Genomic DNA, 24,281 nt, shown 5'->3' on the forward strand with positions numbered 1-24,281 from the left:
GGAACTCAAAAGATTCATATTCCTTTTCTTTATTATTTTATTGAAGTATCGTTGATTTACAATGTGTTAATTTCTACTGTATAGCAAAGTGATCCCGCTATACATATATTTTTTTTCATATTCTTTTCCATTATGGTTTATCACAAGATATTGAATATAGTTCCCTGTGCTATACAGTAGGACCTTGTTGTTTATCCATCCTATGTATAATCATTTGCATATGCTAATCCCAAACTCCCAGTCCTTCCCTCGCCCAGCCCCCCTTCCCCTTGGCAACAACAAGTCTGTTCTCCATATCTGTGAGTCTGTTTCTGTTTCACAGATATGTTCATTTGTGTCATATTTTAGATTCTACATATAAGTAATATCATATAGTATTTGTCTTTCTCTTTCTGACTTACTTTGCTTAGTATGATAATCTCTAGGTCCATCCATGTTGCTGCAAATGGCATTATTTCATTCTTTTCTATGGCTAAGTAATATTCCATTGTATATATATACACATATTCTTTATCCATTCATCTGTTGATGGACATTGGTTGTTTCCATGTCTTGGCTATTGTGAATAGTGCTGCTATGAACATAGTTTGCTCTGGATATATGCCCAGGAGTGAGAGTGCTAGATCATATGGTAACTCTATTTTTAGTTTTTTGAGGAACCTCCCAAACTATTTTCCATAGTGGCTCTACCAACTTACATTCCCACCAACAGTGTAGAAGGGTTCCCTTCTCCACACCCTCTCCAACACTTATTGTTTGTAGACTTTTTGATGATGGCCATTCTGGGCTGTGTGAGGTGATACCTCATTGTAGTTTTGATTTGCATTTCTCTAATAATTAGTGATGTTGAGCATCTTTGCATGTGCGTATTGGCCATCTGTATGTCTTCTTTGGAGAAATGTTTATTTAGGTCTTCTGCCCATTTTCTGATTGGGTTGTTTTTTTGTTATGGAGTTATATGAGCTGTCTGTATATTTTGGAAATTAAGTCCTTGTCAGTTGCATTGTTTGCAAGTATTTTCTCCCAATCCGTAGGTTGTCTTTGCATTTTGTTTACAGTTTCCTTTGCTGTGCAAAAGCTTATAAGTTTAAGTCCCATTTGTTTATTTTTGCCTTTATTTCATTTGCCTTGGGAGACTGACCTAAGAAAACATTGGTATGCTGTATGTCAGAGAATGTTTTGCCTATGTTCTCTTCTAGGAGTTTTATGGCATCATGCCTTATATTTTAAGTCTTTAAGCCATTTTAAGTTTTGTTTGTGTGTATAGTGTGAGAGTGTGTTCTAGCTTCAGTGATTTACATGTGGCTGTCAAACTTTCCCAACACCACTTGCTGAAGAGACTGTCTTTTCCCCATTGGATATCCTTACCTCCTTTGTTGAAGATTTAATTGACCATAGGTGGGTGGGTTTACTTCTGGGCTCTCTATTCTGTTCCATTGATGCATATGTCTGTTTTTGTGCCAATACCACACCGTTTTGATTACTGTAGCTTTGTAGTATTGTCTGAAGTCTGGGAGGGTTATGCCTCCTGCTTTCTTAAAAGATTCACATTTTTGAGTGAGCAAGAACAAAACAGAGAGAGAAGCATTAGGGTTTAAGAATCTCAAAAGCTTGCAGACATATATAAATAGAGTAAAATTTAGATAAATATCTAGGTAGAGAGAGTAAAAGTTAGCTGCTAAAATTCTTTGGGGGCTGGAAATGAAAGACCACTTTCTAAGTAATTCAGCATAGCCATAATTATGGGAAGACTTGGGAATGCACAAAAAATAACCTCAGCTCTTTTATACCTCAAAAGCAAAGCATCCGAGATCTAGGAAACATACCTGCCTTCCAGAACTAATTCTTTACCTATGGTAAAAATGAAGAATATGGTAAGCTGGATGGCATAAGGCTGCTTTGTCTAGAAAGTGGAGTAAATGTTCTGGAGGAAGTGGCCCTAGATGAACACCTTTAAAGAAGAAAACGCATGCCTCAGTTCTCTGTGAAAGAGATGCCACTAGGTGTGTGCTTTGAAAAACAGCAATCATCCATCTGTGAATCTCATGGGAAAAAAAGAAAAGATTTGCCTCAAGTTTTGAGGTAATTGAATATATGAGATGAAGAACTAAAAAACATTATTTAAATTAAAAGTTCACATATTTTACTGTATTCTGCTATTCCAAAATTTCATTCCCTTCTCAACAACCATGATAGATATAATGTTTGACACAGTGTACAAATAGCCAGAGGGCTATGGCAACACTGGAATTGGTTAAGTCAACCTACCTGAGATAAAATGGATTCAAAGCATCCCTACAGCCAAAGGATCTAAAAACTGAGCCCCTCTGTCCTTTGGCTCCAAAGACCAGAGACTAAGTTTAGGGTCATACTCTTGAATGAGAAGTTCTGAGCCCTAAGCCTTGCCTCCTTCACACTGGCTACACAGTCTTGGGCAAGTCATTTAGCCTCTCTGTTAATTGATTTTGTTATCTCAAAACAAAAATAATAATACCACAAAATAAGGTTGATAAGAAATATATGTGTAAGTGCTACATGATGCTGTTGAGTATAGAAGACCTAACATAATTAATATGCTGTTAAAATTATTTTAATATGCCAAAGCAATTCTTGATTTTCCAATGGCTGCCAACAATTACAGTATTAAAAATATATATTCTCTTGTGTAGCACTCAATTATATTTGGGGGCAAGCAATCCAAGAGGTCTGATATTGAACTTATATGTTCAAGCTCTATTACACATGGCATAGCATTCTTCATCACCAAGTTACACAGGATGAAAAGCATACTACATATCAATATTTTATATCTCTTGTCTTATTGATTGCATTTGTAAACAGAAAAACTAAATTATTATTTTGTGGTTCATAACAGCTTATTTGTTTGCTGCTTTTTTTTGTTAATACTCCAGTTACACGCAGATTTTGTCCCACATTGGAGCATGATTTAGTACACTCTTTGCAGTTTAGAAGTGCTTAAGCACCCTTCCCTCACATCAGCAAACCCAAGCATAGCTGCCATTTTTCAGAGTCAGCCAGAAGAGTGATGAGCTTGCAACAAATAGGATTTTAAAAGCTAGAATCAATGAGTATACTCAGCATTACTGCCCTGCATACCCCAAAGGAATGGCAAAATGACCCATGAGCAGGAATTAATGGTTGATGTCTTATGGAGCATAACAGTGATTTTCCAACAGTTGGCCACATGGGTTTGGAGACTATTCTTTGGGAGACATATCATCCATCCACAGAAATTATAATTACTGCATATTCCAGGCTGAAATTGTTGGAGCCAGCTTTATTTGTGTATCATTTGTTTTACATTTCCTCTGAGAGTTTATAGAATAGATAACTATTGCAGATAGCTGTGCATACACAAACACACACATGAAGAAAAGAGATTTATAACCATTTTCAGATTCTACTTCCACCCTTGTCAATACATTTATCCATCACTAATAGTTCTCCAATCCCAGGGCCAGAACAAATTTTTGATACTGAATTTAAATTCCATGCATTTTTTTTTTTTTGCTTTTCCAATGGACATTTTTCTGTTGGCATGTATGAAAGTACACACGTCTTCTGTAATAAGAATGGAAGCAGGAGGATTTGCCAAAGCACTTTTTTTCAAACTTGGACACAGTTTTAACAATTCAGAAAATTGCTATTACCAGATTTATGGCTTAACTTCACTGAGGTAAATAAGCGCTTTAATTCCATTTTAACTGGGAAAACATTTGCTAAGCTAGTCTGACACCTCGATGGACATTATCTGCTTCATCTCCTTCAGGCATCTAGGCTACAGTCAAATTTCTCTTTTCTAACATTTAATGCTACATAAAACGATGCTGGTAGTGTTTGTCACTAAGTAATAATTTTAGAGAAAGTGAAAATCAAGATAATTATAAAATACACTTGAATAATTTCTTTAGGGGAGGGGAAGTAAAGGTTCCTATATACTCTTATTTTAGCTGCTATTTTTCTAGCATTTACTTTCTGTTCCCAACCAGCTCAACAATTGGCTTCAGCCTCTCATTGTCACAGAAAAAAGAAAATTCTCAACAGGGAGAGGCTAGTATGGTTTTTATTTTGGGGGTTTTTTATACTTAATTTGAAAGATCCAATCCTCGGAGGCTAAGTAATAATTATATGCGAGTTGATGATTCTAATCCTCACCTAACTGCTACTTTTATGTGGCAATCTAGGTAAATCACAAGTTTTAAGTTTCTCTTTTATGAAATGACTTTAGCAACTCTTTTGCCTTAGTTATATAGTTATATATCTTGAACACTAACAGATTTGTGAAATATATATACATAGTTGTATATGTATATATAGCTCCACATGTAGCATCAAATTTGTTAACATACATGAATTATTCAAACAATTTTGACTAATGTTACTACTAGCATTCCCTTTAAAATACTTTTCCATTTTGGAAATATTTACAGAATTTTCAGAAAAGATAACAAAGAAGAATTACACATAATTTCAACTGCTAACCAATGCTATCATTTTATGTTTAAAACTCAGATTTCAATATGACTCTAAACTAAATTTATTCTGATCTACCCCTTCACCCACATTTCCTAGAATTTGAGATCAGTTTCAATTCCAAAAGCCTCTCCACCGTATCTGGAGGTCTCACAAATATTCCCAAAGTCAGAACTTGGGTCACCAGGAGGGAGCCCATAGAATCAATGGTTCCTGGGAAATTCCCTGGCAGTCCAGTGGTTAGAACTCTACTTTCACTGCTGAGAGCCTGGGTTCAATCCTTGGTCTGGGAATTAAGATCCCAGAAGTTGTGCCACGTGGCCAAAAATTTTTATTTCTTTCTTCATTTATTTATTCATTTATTTATAAATAACCTTTGGTAACCATAAGTTTGTTTTCTATGTCTTTGAGTCTATTTCTGTTTTCTAAATAAGTTCATTTGTATCATTTTTTTAGATTCCACATATAAGTGTTATCATATGAGATTTGTCTTTCTCTGACAGTTCATTTAGTATGATAATCTCCAGGTCCATCCATGTTGCTGCAAATGGCATTATTTCATTCTTTCTTATGGCTGAGTAATATTCCATTGTATATATATATACCACATCTTCTTTATCCATTCCTCTGTTGATAGACATTTAGGTTGCTTCCATGTCTTGGCTATTGTAAAGAGTGCTGATATTAACATCGTGGTACATGTCTCTTTTCGAGTTAGAGTTTTCTCCGGATTCAAAATTATACACAAAATAATAATAAATGTCATCATTTATTGAGTGGTAGTCATTACCATATGTTTTACTAGAAATTTTCAACATATTACCTTATTATTTCTGAAAATAATTCAGTGATGTGGGTATTATTATCTCCCTTTTAAAGTTAATAAACTGAGAAATAGCAATGCTTGGTAAATTACAATTAAGGTACAGTGCTTCTCACTTTAGTGTTAAAATATCCTATGATTCAGCACCAAAATGGATATACATTTCTCAGGCAGAGCTGTTTGAAAATCCAAAATTTATTGTCACTCCGTAACAATTTACTCCTGTTGATGATGATGAAAACATCCTTCTTTTGCACTTTGTACTACATATATCATGTCATTACATGCAGCTCTATTCTCTATTTTTCTGTACCAAATAAATGTGTCACTCCTTTACATTTGGGTATCATATAAACTGCCATTTATAATGGTACTTCCATGTGTATAAGTCTTGCCTTGTCCAATAGATTTTAACTTCACTGTGGGCAGATTGTTAGCTATGTAGTGAACTCCATAGCATCTAGGACAATGCAGAGTACATAGGTATTCACTGAATACCCACTGTTTCATAAGTTTATTTTTTAAGAATGTTACAAGAGATATGTAATAGGTATGACCAACTGCTCAGTCTTTTAACATGAAAAATTTAGTAACTTTGAAGTATGTTTACTTCATTAATTTCTCTGCCCTTCAGTGGTTAGATCCTTTTTCTGCTTGGAAGTTATGCAAGACTAATGGTAATATTTTTAACATCCATTAGCTTACCAGACAGACTTCATGAAGATGGTAGAATTATTGATCTAGATGTATTTTTTCTTCCTATTCCCTTAACACACTTCTCCAGCCAAGTGTCAATTTACACAGAATATGTAAATAAAGAAACTTTATATAAAACATGCACCAAAAACATTGCACTTCTTAGCATCATTGAAAAGAAAAACTACCACTTTATAGTTGGAAAAAAATCAATACATAGTGAAGAGCAATTTATGACTAATAATTTTTGAAAGTCATATAATGTTGGATTAACTAAACAGAAATAATACTTTTAATGAATATTAAACCCTTGTTCACGCATGCTCACATATATAATATAGATATTATTTAAACATGTTCTTTTGGCTGGGGAACCATCATGCATATTTTTCGCAATTTAAGGAAAGTACAGAGTCAACAAATAATGTTATTAGGGATGAATGTCAACTTCGAATAAATAAGGAGTACAAAATGAAGCAATTTATTTCAGTGAGAATAACTCATTTTTGTATGGCTCTGAAATGTCAAAGATTTTCTGATGATGAAGAGGCCCTTTAAGACACTGCTGCCTTTTCTAGAATGTTAAATGCTTGGACATGACCCAAAATAGTCCACATACCTGTAAACTGAGAACAAGATTCATCATATACTAGGAATGCAGAAAAATGAAGCACAGTTAAGGAAAACACATATGGCATTTCACGTGGTAGATCATGAGGCTAAGTTGCTCTTTGTACTCAAACTGCAGATAACAATCCAGAGCTTATAAAATCAAAAGGCCTAAAACAATAATAAAAGCCACCAAGGATTTCTCAAGCTTCTCCCAATTCTGATATACTGAATCAGTTCAAATGAAGAATATGAATATTTAATTAATCCTCGAGTCAAATTTCACTTCTATGCAGCTCAAATTCTAAATATAGAAGGGAAAAGGAAAGAAAAGGGCAAAAGCTAAATTTTAATTCAACAGACAGGATGCACATTTAAAGAACTCACTGAAGTGATAAGTGTAACTTTATAGATTATTCATATGCAAAAATAAGGCATTTATGCATAAACAAATATATACAAGTACACACAGAGTCTCTCTCTCTCTCTCCCTCTCTTCCTCTGTGTCTGTCTGTCTGTATGTCTCTCTCTTCCTCTTTTTCTAATTAGCTGTATGATGAATCTTAGGACTATTTGAACTATAGCTTTCAGGCAAACAGATTCAAGTGCAAAGCATTATTGCCTCAACCTCAGAACATCTATTTCAGTTGCTAACATATTTTCTCTATCGTCTGTTTTGGGGACTAGGTTATAGAGGGTTGAGTTTGGTAGAAATATGAACTTCAGATAAAGCTTTATTACTATAAACTACCTTCAGTGTATCAATTACCAGAATTGAAATACAAGCTTATTACTCTTTCTATCTTCCTACAAAAGGCCCTTTACAAAATTTAACTGGATCTGACAATAATTTACCATATCTTCATGGATGTAATTAAATGTACAAGAGAGAAAAATCCCTTCTTGAAGAATTAGATTGTTTATTTCACTTTTTAAAGGAATTTTAGAAGATATTGATAATTTATCTTAAACGTGTGCTTGAAATATTTTGTTCTATTTAATGATAAGAAATTACCTATATGTCTTTCTCACTCCCCACTTTATGAATTAGTTCAAATAGAAATTACATGACATATCAAAAGTTTCATTCAAATCCTAGTCTGTTACCTTTATGATTTCTATTTTTTAATAAAAACAATATAATAATTTTACATGTTGAGCATTACTCAATATAGAATTACATAATTATTCTGCAGACCTATGAAGAAGGAAACATTTATTCTCTGGGGAGCTATAAAGAAGGAAACATTTATTCTAGTAAAGTAGAATAAACCTCCACAATTCTTTTCCTCAAACATCCACTTACTATGACTTTTGAATTCTACCCCACAATTTCCTCTCAAATTAACTTTCTCCTACATTTCTTGCATTTGTCCATTCATAGAATACTTTTTCAGTGTCCCCCGTGTTTCAAGTGCTAGCCTATTCTCTAGGACCACAGAGATTAAAACAAGTGATAGACCTCACCCCCAAAGAACTTCCAGCAACTGTAGGAGACATTCAAGAACTGGCAATAACAACATAATTGAGAGTGTCCATGGTAGAGGCTCACAGTCACAAAATTTCTGAAGGCACCTGTCTTGATCCAAGAAAGTTAGAAAAGTCTTTGAAGAAAAGGTAAAATTTGATCTGACTCTTTAATAAGTATTATTTAAGAAGGTTGACAAGGCATGTAAAGATGTTCCAGGTAAAGGAAATACTGGCTGAAATGACTCAAAGGTACAAGGGAGCACACATCACTCAGGAAACTGCAAGAATTTCTGTAAAGCTGGTTAAGAAACTGTAGCAAGAGATTAAAATGAAAATGTATAAAGAGGACTGATCTTAAGGGTTCTCATAAGCATATCTAAAAAGTTTGGGCTTTTGCCTGAATGCAAAAGGGAGCCACTGAATGATTTTAAGGTTTACATTTTACAGCTGTGTGGTGGATAATCAGATAGATCGGAGTCAGAGAAATCAATTAAAAAGCTATTCTAACGATATTAATTTGTCCAATCCAAGAGCATGCGATATCTTTCAATTTCTTTGAATCATCTTCAGTTTCCTTTATTAATGTTTTATAGTTCTCAGCATGTAAGTCTTTCACCTCCTTGGTCAGGTTTATTCCTAAGTATATTATTTTTTTGGATGTGATTGTAAAAGGGATTTTTTTTTTTTACATTCCCTTTCTGACATTTCATTTGTTAGTGTGAAGAAGTGCAACCGATTTCTGTATGTTAATCTTGTATCCTGCTAGTTTGCTGAATTCATTTATCAGTTCCAGTAGTTTTTGTATGGAGTCTTTAGGGTTTTCTACATATAATATCATGTCATCTGCATATAATGACAATTTTACATCTTCCCTTCCAATCTGGATACCTTTTATTTCTTTTTCTTGTCTGACTTCTGTGGCTAGGACTTCCAATACTATCTTGAATAGAAGTCGTGAGAGGGGGCATCCTTGTCTTGTTCCAAATCCTAGTATCCTAGGTAAGAAATAAGGCAGGCTCAGCTAATGAAATCCAGTTGCAATGTGGAACAGAAGATAGAGTTGAAACATATTTAGAAAACGGAGAAGACAGTACTTGGTGATAAACTGAATGACATAAGGGAAAAAGAAGAATTTAGGGTGAGCCCAAGTTTCTATTTTAGGGAACTGGATGAACGTGGTATGATAAGATAGTAAATACAGGGTTTGGAAGTGAAATGTGCATTTGGGTTGAAATGTGGTGAGTACGGTTTTGACATGTTGTTGGATCTCAAACAGTTTTGATATAACTAGGTTAAAATGTTGATTAGATAGCTGGAAATATGAGTCCAGATCTCAAGACACAAACGTTGGCTGGAGAGAGAACATAGATGATAGATTAAAAAAATTTTTTGGTGGGTAAAATCTCAGGGAGCATGTTCTGTGTGAAGGAGAAGAAGGCCACTATCAAATTATATTCTCATATATGAAATTTATTTTTATAACATTTCTTGAGAGAAGGGCAGAGAGAGAATAATGATCCAAGCACGAGTAAGACTGAGTTTCCTATTGAGGCTTTCAGAGTGCATAGATAGAGTCACTGGATCAACCCCAGAGGGAAGAGTTTTAATTTCCACTCCTGTTAAGGCTGTGCCTAAGCTCGCCCTCCCAGGTGTTCAATGAAGGACTCAGTTTTTGTCTTTTTATGTATGATCTGTATTATCTACCTGCTGGTTTTGTCCTGTTTGTGGAAACAGAAATGAAGCAGAATGAGGAAATAACTTGTTGAAACTCACCTAATATATTCAGATGAAAGCCAGGCCTAAAAATGAAACGTGATTGACATTGTTCTCTAGTGATCCCGTATTAGAGTTATTCCATTTATCATTCGTGCGAGACAATGAAATGAGTAAATCAGAATAAATACTAAGTGAATAATAGCAGGACGTATATTTTAAAGGCCCTTGAGAATGTGGCTAAAATAGATAATGGTGGCAAAGGCACTGCTATGTGGTCACCAACTCATTCCCTTGCTTCCCACCCAACCCCTGCCAAAAGACAAAACAAAACAAAGCAAAACAAGCTGACGTACAATTCCCAGCTTCTGCAGTTAGATGCTTCAACTTTGGCTAATGCAGTGTGGATGAAAGTGATGCACATCACTTCAACCAGGATTAGTTTCCTGTTGCTGCACAGGAAATTGTCACAAACTAGGCAGCTTTAAGTAAAACAGATTCATTAGTTTACTGTTGATGTTGGCGCATGGCATGACATGACTTGATTCCCTCCTCGTCACCTGATTGGGTGTTAGAGTGAGAGCAGCACTCATCTGGGGCTGGAGGAGCTCTTCCAAGTTAATGGTTGTTGGCAGACTTCATTTCCTTGCAGCTGTAGGACTGATATCCCCGTTTTCCTACTAGCTGTCTGTCCACTGGGAACTGCCCTCAGGTCCTTGTCATTGGCCCCTCCATCCTTAAAGCCAGTAATGGAAAATTTGTTCTGCATCAACTCCCCCTCATTTTGAGTCGCTGGTTACCACTGTCTCTGATCACTAGACCCAGGTTTCCTGTAATTAGATCCATCCCAACCCGGTGATTTTCCTTTTTAAAAATCAACTCTGCCCTATAGGATAACCTAATCAAAGGAGCAAAATCCCTCATATTCCCAGGATGTGGATACTAGGGAGAAGGGAACCCTCAGGACCATCTTAGAATTCTGCCTACCACTCTGGCTAACACACAAGATAGTCAGTGAGACCTTCTACTCTCTTTCCTGTTTGCTGCCAGATGCAGAGAGCCAGTTGAGGACTCTGAGGCCATGAAAGATGAGGGGCCACCAGATGGAAGGGGCATAGATCCTGGAATGAGCATCAATATCATCTACTTCCTCTTCCCCCACTTTCTTGCATTGCCCTGGAAAGTGAGCAAGAAACAAATCTTTATTGCATTAGACTTTTGGAGCTCTTTGTTCCAGTTGATAACCTATTTTGGTTAATGCAGAAATTGGTACCAAAGAATAATAGGATAATATTGTGATATATTAAGAACTTGCTGTTGTCCAGCTTTTTATCTATTCCTTCCTTTCCCTAATAATTCAGGTAGCATCTCTCGCTTTCTGTGTGTGGTGGGCTTGAGCAAAAATCTATGTTTTGAGCCACTAAATAGATTTTGTAAATCTTACTAAACATAGACATCCATTTGAAAGCTAATGTGCTTTTGATGTGCAACGTGCAGGCTTTATTGAGAAAGTAATCCTTCTCTTGGAGTTATAAAAAACTGGTCTGCATATCAAGAGCAAAAGTTGTGAGGTTCAGGATATAGACTATACACAATGTATCATAGATTAGTGAAAACGCATATTAATATGCAATAGTTTACTTGCCTAAAAGGAGAAAAAGCATGATTACTGAAGGAAGGAGGAGGATAGAGGAGTCGTAATGAGATATCCCCTTGGTCTAGAAGTGGAGAGGCCCACATTCCTGGGTGAACTTCAAGCCACATAGAGAAGCCCCTTGTGTATGTAGAGGTTGAAATGGTGGAAGAACTACAGCTGATGGAGGTGCTCAGGTGCATCCACCAGACTCAGTGCTGGTAAAGCACCTGAGGGTTCCAAAGTATTCTCCAAAGTAATGAATGCGCTGACAAATCTGAAGGGGCTGAGGGCCAGGACAGGGATCTCATAGCAGGTGTGAACTCGTCCACTAGAGGCTGAGGCTGGGCCAGTGAGAACAGAGGCCGATGCAAGGCAAGGTAGGTGATAACCCTGCGGACGCTGCTGAAAATGCAGGATGACACTCAGTGCAGACAACACTCCTCTGATATTAGAAAGATATATTATACGACTCCCCTCCCTCCGTATTGCAAGTAGATTACTTTCAGGGAGAAGGGGAGAAAATGAAGAGAGAGAAGGAGAATAAATTAGTTTGGATTCTTAATAAAAGGGACTGGGTTTGTGGACTGGCAGTATTGGGCTTTCCACCACCAGCTGAAATAGAAGCCCAAATTGAAGTTACTTGGAGAAATATGCAAAATCACATCTATGAAGACAAAACATCTTCCCCTCAATCACTTAAAGGAATACCTTTTAACTTAGATTTCAATAGCAGCTGATATTAAAAAGGTAAGAAAAAACAACAACACAAGACTTCCCAAATAAAAACCTACTTAATTTCATGAGGAAAGGAGGCCAGCTAAGGCATACTCTCTTCACTACTGGCTTCTTCTTCTTCTTTTTTTTTTTTTTGCCTAACTCTTAAAAGTTCCCTTGAATTTTATCCTCTGCCATCTATGTTTTCTATTCCAAATACCACCCTAAAGAAGGCTCATCCACACCCATGTTATGCATAGTTGACTACCAAATCTCTGGCTTCAGCACTGATCTTGCTTCTGAGTTCCACACCTACATTTTCCAATTCTTACAGGTCTACATTATTGACCTCTATATAGCGGGAAGCTCCAAGTCAACATGTGTCCCTTCTTTCATCTGCAACTCCTCTTGCTTTTTCTACCTCAACCACTGAAATTAAAAAAAAAAAAAAAAATCTAAACATTGTCTGAGATTTCTATTCCATCTTCTCCAACTACACTTACTTGTATGAATTCTACTTCCTGAATCTCTCACTTCTGCCTCTTAATCTCACTCATTGCCTTTGTCTGATATTAGACTTCAGTGATTTCTTTGCAGGATTATGGCAATATCTTTGGAATGGCCTCTCTGCATCAGGTTTGGCTACCCTACTCCCCAAACTATATACCCAGTTCCACCCAGTTCATTCTCCATATTTTTTAGAGTGGTATTCCTAAAAGACAATCTAACCATATTACTTTTCTACTTAAACTGTTCAGAGGCTCTCCTTCAGGATAAACTCCATGACATACTAGGCTTTTCATGGTCTGTCACTTGCCTACATTTAAACTTCATCCTCCTTTTCTCAATATTATGAATTACAAAGAGTTCCTTGGATGTGCTTTGTTCGTTCAGCCCTCTGTATTTGTTAACAGGAAATACAGTACCTACATTCTTGAAATCCCTTTTCCTAACAATTTTTGTCAAATATATTAACTCCCATTTGTCTTTCAAGATTCACTTCAAGCTTTATATCCTCCTCATTTTTCTCCCCCAAATCATCATTTAGATTGAAGATCTCAAAATCATTTTCTCTCTCACTCAGCCCCCACCAAGAAGAACATGTGGTGATTATCTGTTACTTTCCTTTATAACTCGTGTTGAAATAATTGTTTTCCCAATTCTATAAATGGAATTGGTAGTATACCTCTCATGATATTCTATAATCATCCAAACAAAATCCATTTTTTGTTTCTTTTAAAGTTATTTTTTTCCTGGGACTTCCCTGGCGGTCCAGCGGTTAAGACTCTGAGCTTCCACTGCAGAGGGCACAGGTTCAATCCCTGGTCGGGGAACTAGGGTCCCGCATGCCATGCGGTGTGGCCAACACCAAAAAAAATATTATGTTTTTCTGTCATCTTCATCTCACTTCAGCTCCCTTCTCATCAGTTACCTCTTTTATTGCTTTTTCAAATATGTATATCATATCTAATTGTCTCATTTGAAAAGTTATATTGTTGCAGAGACATGTAAATGTTTGGGCCCCCTTTCTATATATAGGATATTTTAAATATCATTGTTTCTTAATATTTTCATGAAACTTATTTTTGAGCTCCATCCATGTTGCTATATGTAAATCTAGTTCTCGTTTTGGAATACTGAATGGCATTCCTTATATGCATATAACATATTTTGACTACGGTATGGTATTCTATTATATGCATATCCTGCATTTTAACTGCTGTATCTTCCCAGCAATGGTCAACTAGGTTGCGTCCATTTATTCTCCTCCAAACAATAGTACCGAGAATGTCTTCATACCTCTTTACCAGCGTGAGGTTTACTCTGAAATATCTTGAGTAGAATCGGTTACGTCTTAGGGAATATGCATACCCTATTTTATAGAGTATTTCCTGATTCCTTTTTAGAAGGAATCCTCCAATTTACATTCCCAGCAACAGTGCAGAAGTGTCTTTATATACCCATGTTAAAATTCCATGTAAATTAGATATTTGAATAATGTAAATAATTTCTCCCACTTCTACATTCTTTAGTTTTTTTCTTTGGTATCTCTCATGGAACAAAAATCTTCAATTTTGACAAAATCATATGCTTCAGTTTTTTTCTTCGGTATTTGTGCTTTTTGGAGTCTTGTTTAAAATCTCCTTTTTAACCCTCAGATCACAAAAATATTCTTTTCTTTATTTTGGTGACTCCTATTATCCAGTTGTTGACAATTCTGCCTATATCCATTTTTACTCATTTACTTTTCTTCTATCCTTCTCCCATGTCATCCCGAATTAATATCTTCCAGTGCCTTCTTGAAGAGTCTCCTACCCAGTCTTCACCTTACGAATTCAGTTTCCTACAGTATATATTTTGTCATTCAACCCACTCCTTGTCCTTTCTTATTTCCTCATTTCAGATTTTTCTCCCCATACCTGCACAGATTAAAATATCTGTTTTGTTTCATGTTTAATATTTTCCTTATGTGTTGAATATATATATTTTTTTGAATATATTTTTAATGTGCACTTTAAATGTTTGTTCTTTCTGTTGCATTAGTTCTGCTTTGTCAGGTAACAATTTTTCCATTAGTGATTTTTACTGCATAGTGTTTGAGCTCCTCAGTGACTGGAAAATCACATTTTATTGGATCTATCTATTGCTTTAGACCAATATTTGTTACTGAAGAGGAGGTTTAGAAACCTGGGCTCTAACTTGTGCTCCCCTTTGTTTAAGAGTGGAGATTTCAGTATGACATTCTACCCCTTCCATCCCTGTCCTATTTCTAGAAAACTTCTAGTGACTCTGTTCCTGTCAATGCTTTTGGCCTGGACCCTTATTTCTGTTCTGATTACCTCTTGCAGTGGGGATAAGGGTGGAGGTGCAGGAATGATCAGAACCTCCCCAGGCTGTGTACACTCACTAATAGGGCATCTCTACCACAGCCAGACTTGTTACTCCACTGCATGTCACTGACAATGGGGCTGGTGCTGCTGTATTCCTGCCCCATGGAAGTGAAGGCTGAGAGAGAGAAAGGGGCACAAATAGGAAGTCTAACCCAGTCTGTGCCTCATTTGAGGCTCCTGTCCTTCTCTAATTTGCAAACTTCCCCATCTCCCACTACCCTGGTTCCATCATGATCCAACCATCTTTCATCTTTTCAAAGATTTTATAGTTTTCTATGAGTGGTTGAATGGGGGTTTTCATGGCTGTTGTTCTACATTGTCTAGGGAGCACCACTCATATTGTATTTTAAACTCCAGTGAGGTGCCATTCACTGAGAATACAATGTGAATAGTGACTTTCACAATCGTGCAATGATGGACTTAGAATTCATTAACCATCCTAACTCTTCTATGGCTGATTCTATGGAGGAATATAGGAGCTTGTGGTAGTTCACCATGTTGTCTAGAAGCAGAAGAAACCATCAGGTGTTTTTTGTTTGTTTGTTTTAAATACGGTATCTCTTAACTTACTAACAGTTCATTTAAAATGAAGATTGTTTCAAGTACCACTCTATACCCAGCATGAGATTCAGCTCCTGGTTCATAATGAAATTTAGCTAAAAGGTTAAATCCATTTGTTAAATTAAACAGAAAGGAAAGGAAGGGGAATTTACTTGAGAGACATCAGAGAGATAAACAGAGATAAAGGCAGAGAGAGACAGAGACAGAGACAATAAAGAAAGAAATACAGGTAGAAAGTAATTGCAAATTTCCAGGTGAATAACACTGTTGATAAGTTATACTCCTGGCTTTACTTAAACCATTCAAAGAACCTTGTAAGATGTCATTGTTTTTCAAATACAATCACAGGGCCTGTGTTTTGCATATCATTATCTAATTGCAAAGAACCAATAAAATCACAACTTGTCTCATTACTGACTTATGAGAGGGTTTAAAAATAAGACTCAGATTGTCAAAAGCTATTGGCTTTAGCATGAATGTACACACAGATTTTTCCTCAGAACAATTTAATTAATTCAGGGATGTGCACATCAGTGAAAAAGCATACTAAAAATTAAATTTGTAATTCTTTATTGTAAAAATTACAAAAATCAAAAGCTTTGTCTGTCTGGGGTAAATTCAGGCTATAAATATGACCTCCCAGCCATCATCACCCATGCTCTGAATCCGTAACCATACAGAGACCATAATTTAGAGGATTATTGACGAAGTCAACTTCTTGTCACAGGACATCAATGCAGTTGGTGGTTAGCATGTACATTTTGATTCTTCAGGTTTATAAACTTGTTCTACTGGATTTCTGATCACTCTTGGACATGATTATAAGTAAATGTCTGTCAGAGGTATTCCATTAGGATCATCTTGCTTGAGTTGAAACTCAAAGCATAAGTAGATTTTTTTTTGGCTTTGGTTCATAAGAAACCATAGATTTTTAACTGAAACCTTGGATTAATTTTAGTGGCATAAGGAAAAAATGCACCAGAACACATCCAGGGAAGTTTTACTTCCAATACAACCTAGTTATAAGGAAGCTTTATCTAGAACATGGGCTCCAGGGAAAGTATGGCAGGTACCAGTGTACACAGTTCAAGGTCAGAGTTCATGGATATAAATGGCTTCACCAGCCTACAAGAAGACAATTTGGATCACAGCCTTTAACAGGAGAGTAGAGAAAGGAGGGGGGAGGGGTCATAGAATTGCATCTATTCTAAGTATCCAATACTTTTGAATCAGGGAAAAAAATAGAATAAAAGCTACCAGTGGGTAAAAATCTGCCTGCCAATGCAGGGGACACGGGTTCCATCCCTGGCCTGGGAAGATCCCACATGCTGTGGAGCAACTAAGCCCATGTGCCACAGCTACTGAGCCTGCGCTCTAAAGCCCGTGAGCCACAACTACTGAGCCTGCATGACACAACTACTGAATCCCGCACGCCTAGAGCCCGTGCTCTGCAACAAGAGAAGCCACCACAATGAGAAGCCCGCACACCACAATGAAGAGTAGTCCCCACTTCCCGCAACTAGAGAAAGCCCGCGTGCAGCAACACAGCCAAAAATAAAAATAATAATAATAAATAAATTTTTTTAAAAAAGCTACCAGTGGGGAGAAGGAAAAGTTCTCAAAATTAAACATTAGTTGGACTTAAGTAATGGGAGAAAAAAATTTTGTGGCTTTAAAGAGTATCTAATTTTGCTCTTTATTTTATAAGCTATTGGTCATTTATTATTTTTTTAAATATGATATTCTCTTATGTCCTTTTTTTTTCCTGTAAGAAAGGAGTATAACCAGACTACCTATATTTTAGTCAGTTTTCAGACAGAGTTAATGTTTTTGTTCTTATCTGACAAATGCATTCACTGAAGTTGTGGTTTGTATTTCAGGTAAATATAGTACAGAGACCTAGGAAAGCATTGTCAGTATTAATCAATTTTCTGTTCTGTGTTAAGCTGGAATAAAACATTCCTGAGTGACATGACAAACCCACACTTTATAAAAAGGAGACAAGATCCAGAGAGTTTTTGGTTTTTCTCCTCAAATCTTGTCAGATATGTCCAGCTAAAAAGCCTTTCTTTAAACTAAAATATGGGCTCTTAATACATATATTTAAATTCTGATAGTTTCATCAAAACATGATTTTCTTCTTTCCTTCCTTCATTGAGCGGGTCTCAGGCAGTTGCTTTCTTTGTGTCTCTTCTTTGATTTAACGGCAAATGATTTTCATCATGTTGTGCTCATAGTTTTCTTTAAAAGCAAATAACAATTGACTACATGCTGTAAGTGATAATCTCACAATATAAAATCCATTCTTCACAAAATGTTTGACATGTACAGCCCTCAGAATGGAAGATCTTTTCTTTCCAAAGTTTTCCAACTATGCCATATTAATATGTATATTAATATATGTATATCTATATCATTTTATCTTTTTAAGTCCTCTTAGTCGTAATGCAAAGTAATAAGCACCATATAACAAACATAAAATACTGGCTAAAAATGAAAGAGACTATAAAGAAGTTAAATAATTTATCACAATTTAATTCTCATAAACAACTTTATATGAGATTTTAAGCTCAGGTAGGAAAAAAAACTTTAGGTAGAAAAGTTTGGGAACCTAGAAATATACCCTCTTATTGTGTGTGTGAGTATCTGTGTATAAGTTAATTTCTATAAAGACATCATGGTTTATATATAAAAATATTAAAGGCTTATATGAGTATTATTGAATTTGCGATTACTAAATAAGTACTCGAAATAATGTGAACCCAGGAGGGATTGTGAAAATTACAACCACGTTTGCATAAAGTAGAAAATATTTTCATGTAATTATATAATTGATGTTTTAATTTTTAAAAATAAATTATATTATGAATATAAACATTTCTAACACAGTTAAATAGCAAATAAAATTTGGAAAATGACCATATAAAACAGAAGTCACTGTTATATGTCTTATTCATGTTGAATACATAGGATTAATTTTTAAAAAATAGTCAAAGGAGGTATATATATATTTTTTTTTATTGAAATGAATGATACAAAAATTGAAAAATAATCACCTAATTGTGATTAAAACATTATTATAGGATGATGTATCTATTAGTTGTTTCTGTTTTTCTTGTTTTATTTTTAATGATTAAATAAATATTCACGTTTACTATAGGGTGATAAGACACTCTTCCACAATCCTGGAGGGACTATGACTTGTGATACACTTTTTGGAAAACAATCAAGAGTCCCAAAAATATTCACACATTTTTTTACTCTTAATTGAAGTATAGTTGATTTACAGTGTTTCAGGTATACAGCAAAGTGATTCAGATATATACATAATTTTTTTTCTTCAGATTATTTTCCATTATAGGTTATTATAAGATATTGAATGTAGTCCCTTGTGCTAAACAGTAGGTCTTTTTAAAATCTATTTTATGTATAGTAGTATGTATCTCTTAATCCCCAATTCCCAATTTATCCCTCCCCCCATCCTTTCACCTTTGGTAAGCATAAGTATTCTTTCTATATCTGTGAGCCTATTTGTTTTGTAAATAAGTTCATTTGTATCATTTTTTTAGATTCCACATATAAGTGATATCAAATGATACTTGTCTTTCTCTGACTTACTTCACTTAGTAAGATAAACTCTAGGTCCATCCATGTTGCTGCAAATGACATTATTTCATTCTTTATAGCTGAGTAATATTCCACAGGAAAATATATATACATATATATCTACACACACCACATCTTTTTTATACATTCATCTGGCAATGGACATTTAGGTTGCTTCCATGTCTTGGCTATTGTAAATAGTGCTGCTATGAACATAGGGATGCATGTATCTTTTCAAATCAGTGTTTTCATCTTTTCTGGATACATGCCCAGGAGTAGGATTGCTGGATCATATGGTAACCCTATTTTTACTTTTTAAAGGACCCTCCATACTGTTCTCAATAGCGGCTGCACCAATTTACATTCTCACCAAAAGTGTAAAAGAGGAAAAGTTTCCCCTTTCCACACACCCTCTCCAGCATTTATTATTTGTAGATTTTTTGATGTTGGCCATTCTGACCAGTGTGAGGTGATACCTCATTGTAGTTTTGATTTACATTTCTCTAATAATTAGCAACATTAAGCATCTTTTCATGTGCCTGCTGGCCACCTGTATATGTTCTTCGGAGAAATGTCTATTTATGTCTTCTACCCATTTTTTGATTTGTTTGTATATTTTGGAAATTAAGACCTTGTCAGTTGCATTGTTTGCAAATATTTTCTCACAGTCTGTAGGTTTTTTCATTTGGCTTACGGTTTCCTTTGCTGTGCAAAAACTCATACATTTGATTAGGACCCCTTTGTTTATTTTTGCTTTTATTTCTATTGTCTTGGGAGACTGACCTAAGAAAACATTGGTATAATTTATGCAGAGAGTGTTTTGCCTATGTTCTCTTCCAGGAGTTTTATGGTGTCATATCTTATATTTAAGTCTTTAAGCCATTTTGAGTTTATTTTTGTGTATAGTGTGAGGGTGTGTTCTAACTTCATTGATTTGAATGTGGCTGTCCAACTTTCCCAACACCACTTGCTGAAGAGACTGTCTTTTTCCCATCGTATATTCTTGCCTCCTTTGTCGAAGATAAATTGACCCTAGGTGTGTGGGTTTATTTCTGGGCTCTCTATTCTGCTCCACTGACGTATGTGTCTATTTTTATGCCAATACCACACTGTTTTGAATACTGTAGCTTTGTAGTGTTATCTGAAGTCTGAACGGATTATGCCTCCACCTTTGTTCTTTTTCCTCAGGATTGCTTTGACAATTCTGGGTCTTTTATGGTTCCATATAAATTTTAGGATTATATGTTCTAGTACTGTGAAAAATGTCATAGGTAATTTGATAGGGATCACATTAAATCTATAGGTTGCTTTGAGGAGTATCGCCATTTTAACAAAATTAACTCTTCCAATTCAAGAGCATGGGATATCTTCCATTTCTTTGAATCATTTTCAATTCCTTTATCACTGTTTAATTCTTCTCAGCATATAAGTCTTTCACCTCCTTGGTCAGGTTTATTCCTAAGTATTTTATATTTTTATGAGATTTTTATAGGGTTTGGCTTTCTTTTTATTACTTTCCATTTCTGATATTTTGTTAGTGTAAAGAAATGCAACTGATTTTTTAAAGTTAATCTTGTATCCTGCTACCTTGCTGTATTCATTTATCAGTTCTAGTAGTTTTTGTGTGGAGTCTTTAGGGTTTTCTCTATACAGTATCATATCATCTGCATATAATGACTATTTTACCTCTTCCCTTCCAATTTGGATGCCTTTTATTTCTTTTTCTTGTCTGACTGCTTTGGCTAGGACTTCCAATACTATGTTGAACAGAGTGGTTAGAGTGGGCATCCTTGTCTTGTTCTAGATTTTAGCATAAAGGCTTTCAGCTTTTCACCACTGAGTATTCTGTTGGCTGTGGGTTTGTAATAAATAATATCTTTTGTTATGTTGAGGTATGTTCCCTCTCTACCCACTTTGGTAAGAGTTTTTATCACGAATGGATGTTGAATTTTATCCAACGCTTTTTTGGCATCTATTGAGATGATCATGTGGTATTTGTCTTATCTTTTGTTGATGTGGTGTATCACATTGATTTGCATATGTTGAACCATCCTTGTGACCCTGGGATGAAACCAACTTGATCATGGTGTATGATCTTTTTAAAATTTATTTGATTAATTTATTTTTGGCTGTGTCGAGTCTTCATTGCTGCACACAGGCTTTCTCTAGTTGCAGCGAGTGGGGGCTACTCTTCATTGCGGTGCACAGCTTTCTCATTGTGGTGGCTTCTCTTGTTGTGCAGCATGGGCTCTAGGTGTGGGGGCTTCAGTAGTTGTGGCTCATGGGCTCTAGAGTGCAGGCTTAGTAGTTGTGGTGCACGGGTTTAGTTGCTCCGCTGCATGTGGGATCTTCCCAGACCAGGGCTTGAACCCACGTCTGCTGCATTGGCAGGTGTATTCTTAACCACTGTGCCACGAGGGAAGTCCCTGGTGTATGATCTTTATGTGTTGTTGGATTTAGTTTGCTAATATTTTGTTGAGAATTTTTGTATCTATATTTATCAAAGATATCGGCCTGTATTTTCTTTTTTGTTAGTGTCTTTGGTTTTGGTAGCAGGGTGATTGTGGCTTCACATAGTGACTGAGAGTGTTCCCTTCTCTTCAGTCTTTTGGAAGAGTTTGAGAAGAATCAATGTAAGTTCTTCTTTATATGTTCGGTATAATTCCCAGGGAAGACATCAGTCCTGGAATTCTGTGTGCAGGCAGTTTTTTGTTTGTTTGTTTGTTTTGTTACAGATTCTATATCACTTCTGGTGATCAGTCTGTTCAAATTATCTATTTCTTCTTGATTCAGTTTTGGTGGGCTGTTTTTTTCTAGAAACTTGTCCATTTCTTCTAGGTTGTCCAACTTGTTGGCATGTAACTCTTCATAGTATGCTCTTATGGCTTTTTGTATTTCTGTGTTATCAGTGGCGATTTCTCCTCTTTAATTTCTTATTTTGTTTATTTGAGTTTTCTCTCTTTTCTTCTTGGTGAGCCTGTCCAGAGATTTGTCAATTTGTTTACCCTTTCAAAGAACCAGCTCTTGGTTTTATTGATTTTATCTATTTTTTTTAAATCTCTATTTTATTTATTTCCTTTCTGATCTTTATTATTTCCTTCCTTCTGCTGACTTTAGGTTTTGTTTGTTCTTCTTTTTCTAATTCTTTTAGATGGTAGGTTAGGTTGTTTGAGATTTTTCTTGCTTTTTTTTGAGCAAGGCCTGTATCACTATGAATGTCCCTCTTAGAACTGCTTTTGCTGTATCCCACAGATTTTGTGGGTTGTGTTTTTATTGTCATTTGTCTCAAGGTATTTTTAAAATTTTCTCTTTGATTTCATTGTTGACCCATTAGTTTTTTAGTAGTGTGCTGTGTAGTCTCCATGTAATCATTTTTTTCTCATTTCTGTTCCTGTGGTTGATTTCTAGTTTCATGTCATTCTGGTCAGAAAAGATGCTTGAAATAATTTATATACTCTTAAATTTGTTGGGGGTTATTTTGTGTCCTAGTATATGGTCTATGATAGAGAATGTTCCATGTGCACTTGAAAAGAATATGCATTCTGAGTTTTGGGGTTTTTTTTTTTTTGATGTAATGTCCTGAAAATATCAATTAAATCTAAGTGTTCTATTGTATCATTTATGATCTCTGTTGCCTTATTTTCTGTCTGGAAGATCTGTCCACTGATGCCAGTGGGGTGTTAAAACCTCCTACTATTATTGAATTTCCATCAATTTCTCCCTTTATGTCTGTGCTTGTTTTATGTATTTAGGTGTACCTATATTGGGTGCATATATGTTACTAATATCTTTTTGCCATTATATAGTGTCCTTTTTAATCTTTATTTATGGCCTTTGTTTTAAAGTCTATTTTGTCTGATGAGTATTTCTACCCCCATTTTATTCTCATTTCTGTTTGCATGAAATCTTTTTCCATCCCCTCACTTTGAATCTATGTGTGTCCTTCACCTTAAAATGGGTCTCTTGTAGGAAGCATATTGTAGGCTCTTGTTTTATTATCCAATCTGCCACTCTACATCTTTTGATTGGAGAATTTAGTCCATTGACATTTAAGGTAATTATTGATAGATATGTATTTATGGCCATTTTAAACATTGTTTTCCAGTTGATTTTGTATTTCTTCTTTGTTCCTTTCTTTTTGTCTCTCCTTTTGTGGCTTGATGGTTTTCTTTTGCATTATGCTTGGGTTCTCTTCTTTTTGGTTTTTGTGATTCTACTGTATGTTTTTGATTTGTGGGTACCCTTGTTTTCAAGTATGTTAACCCATCACTATACTTACTTGCTTTAGACTGGTAGTCCTATAGGCTCAGACATATTCTTAAAAATAAAAATCTACATTTTCTTACTCCCCCACACATATTTTATGATTTTGATGTCCTCTGTTAAATCTTCATGTTACCCTTTTGCTGTTCATTGTAGTTACAACCACTTTTGCAAATTTTTTTTTTTATTTTTAAAACACTCTATGTACTGGTTTATTTAAGTGATTTACCTTCCTATTTTGATTTTCTCTTTCATATAGTTTCTTGATTCTTTTCTATTTAGAGAAGACCTTTCAATATTCCTTTTAGGATAGGCTTAGTATTGCTGTATTCTTTTGCTTGTCTGATAAATTCTTTATCTCTCCTTCTATTCTAAATGATAATCTTACTGGGTAAAGTATCTTAGGTTGCAGGTTTTCCCCTTTCAGGACTTTGAATATATCTTGCTACTCCCTTCTGGCCTGCAGTGTTTCTGTAGAGAAATAAGCTGATAGCCTTATGGGGGTTTGCTTTTAACTAACTCTTTGTTTTCCTCTTACAGCTTTTAGAATCATCTCTTAACCTTTAACATTTGTCATTTTAATTATAAAGCATCTTGATGTGAATCTGTTTGGGTTCATCTTGTTTGGGACCCTTTGTGCTTCCTGTACCTGTGTATCTTTTTCCTTCTATAGGTTTGGGAAGTTTTCAGCCATAATTTCTTCAAATACATTTTCAATCCCCTTTTCTCTTTTTTTCCATCTGGGATCCCTATTATATGTAGATTGGCATGTTTTATATTGTCCCATAGGTCTCATGTTGCTTTA

The sequence above is a fragment of the Physeter macrocephalus genome, chromosome 10 (genome assembly GCF_002837175.3).
Source record: "Physeter macrocephalus isolate SW-GA chromosome 10, ASM283717v5, whole genome shotgun sequence".
NCBI classification, from domain to species: Eukaryota; Metazoa; Chordata; class Mammalia; order Artiodactyla; family Physeteridae; genus Physeter; species Physeter macrocephalus.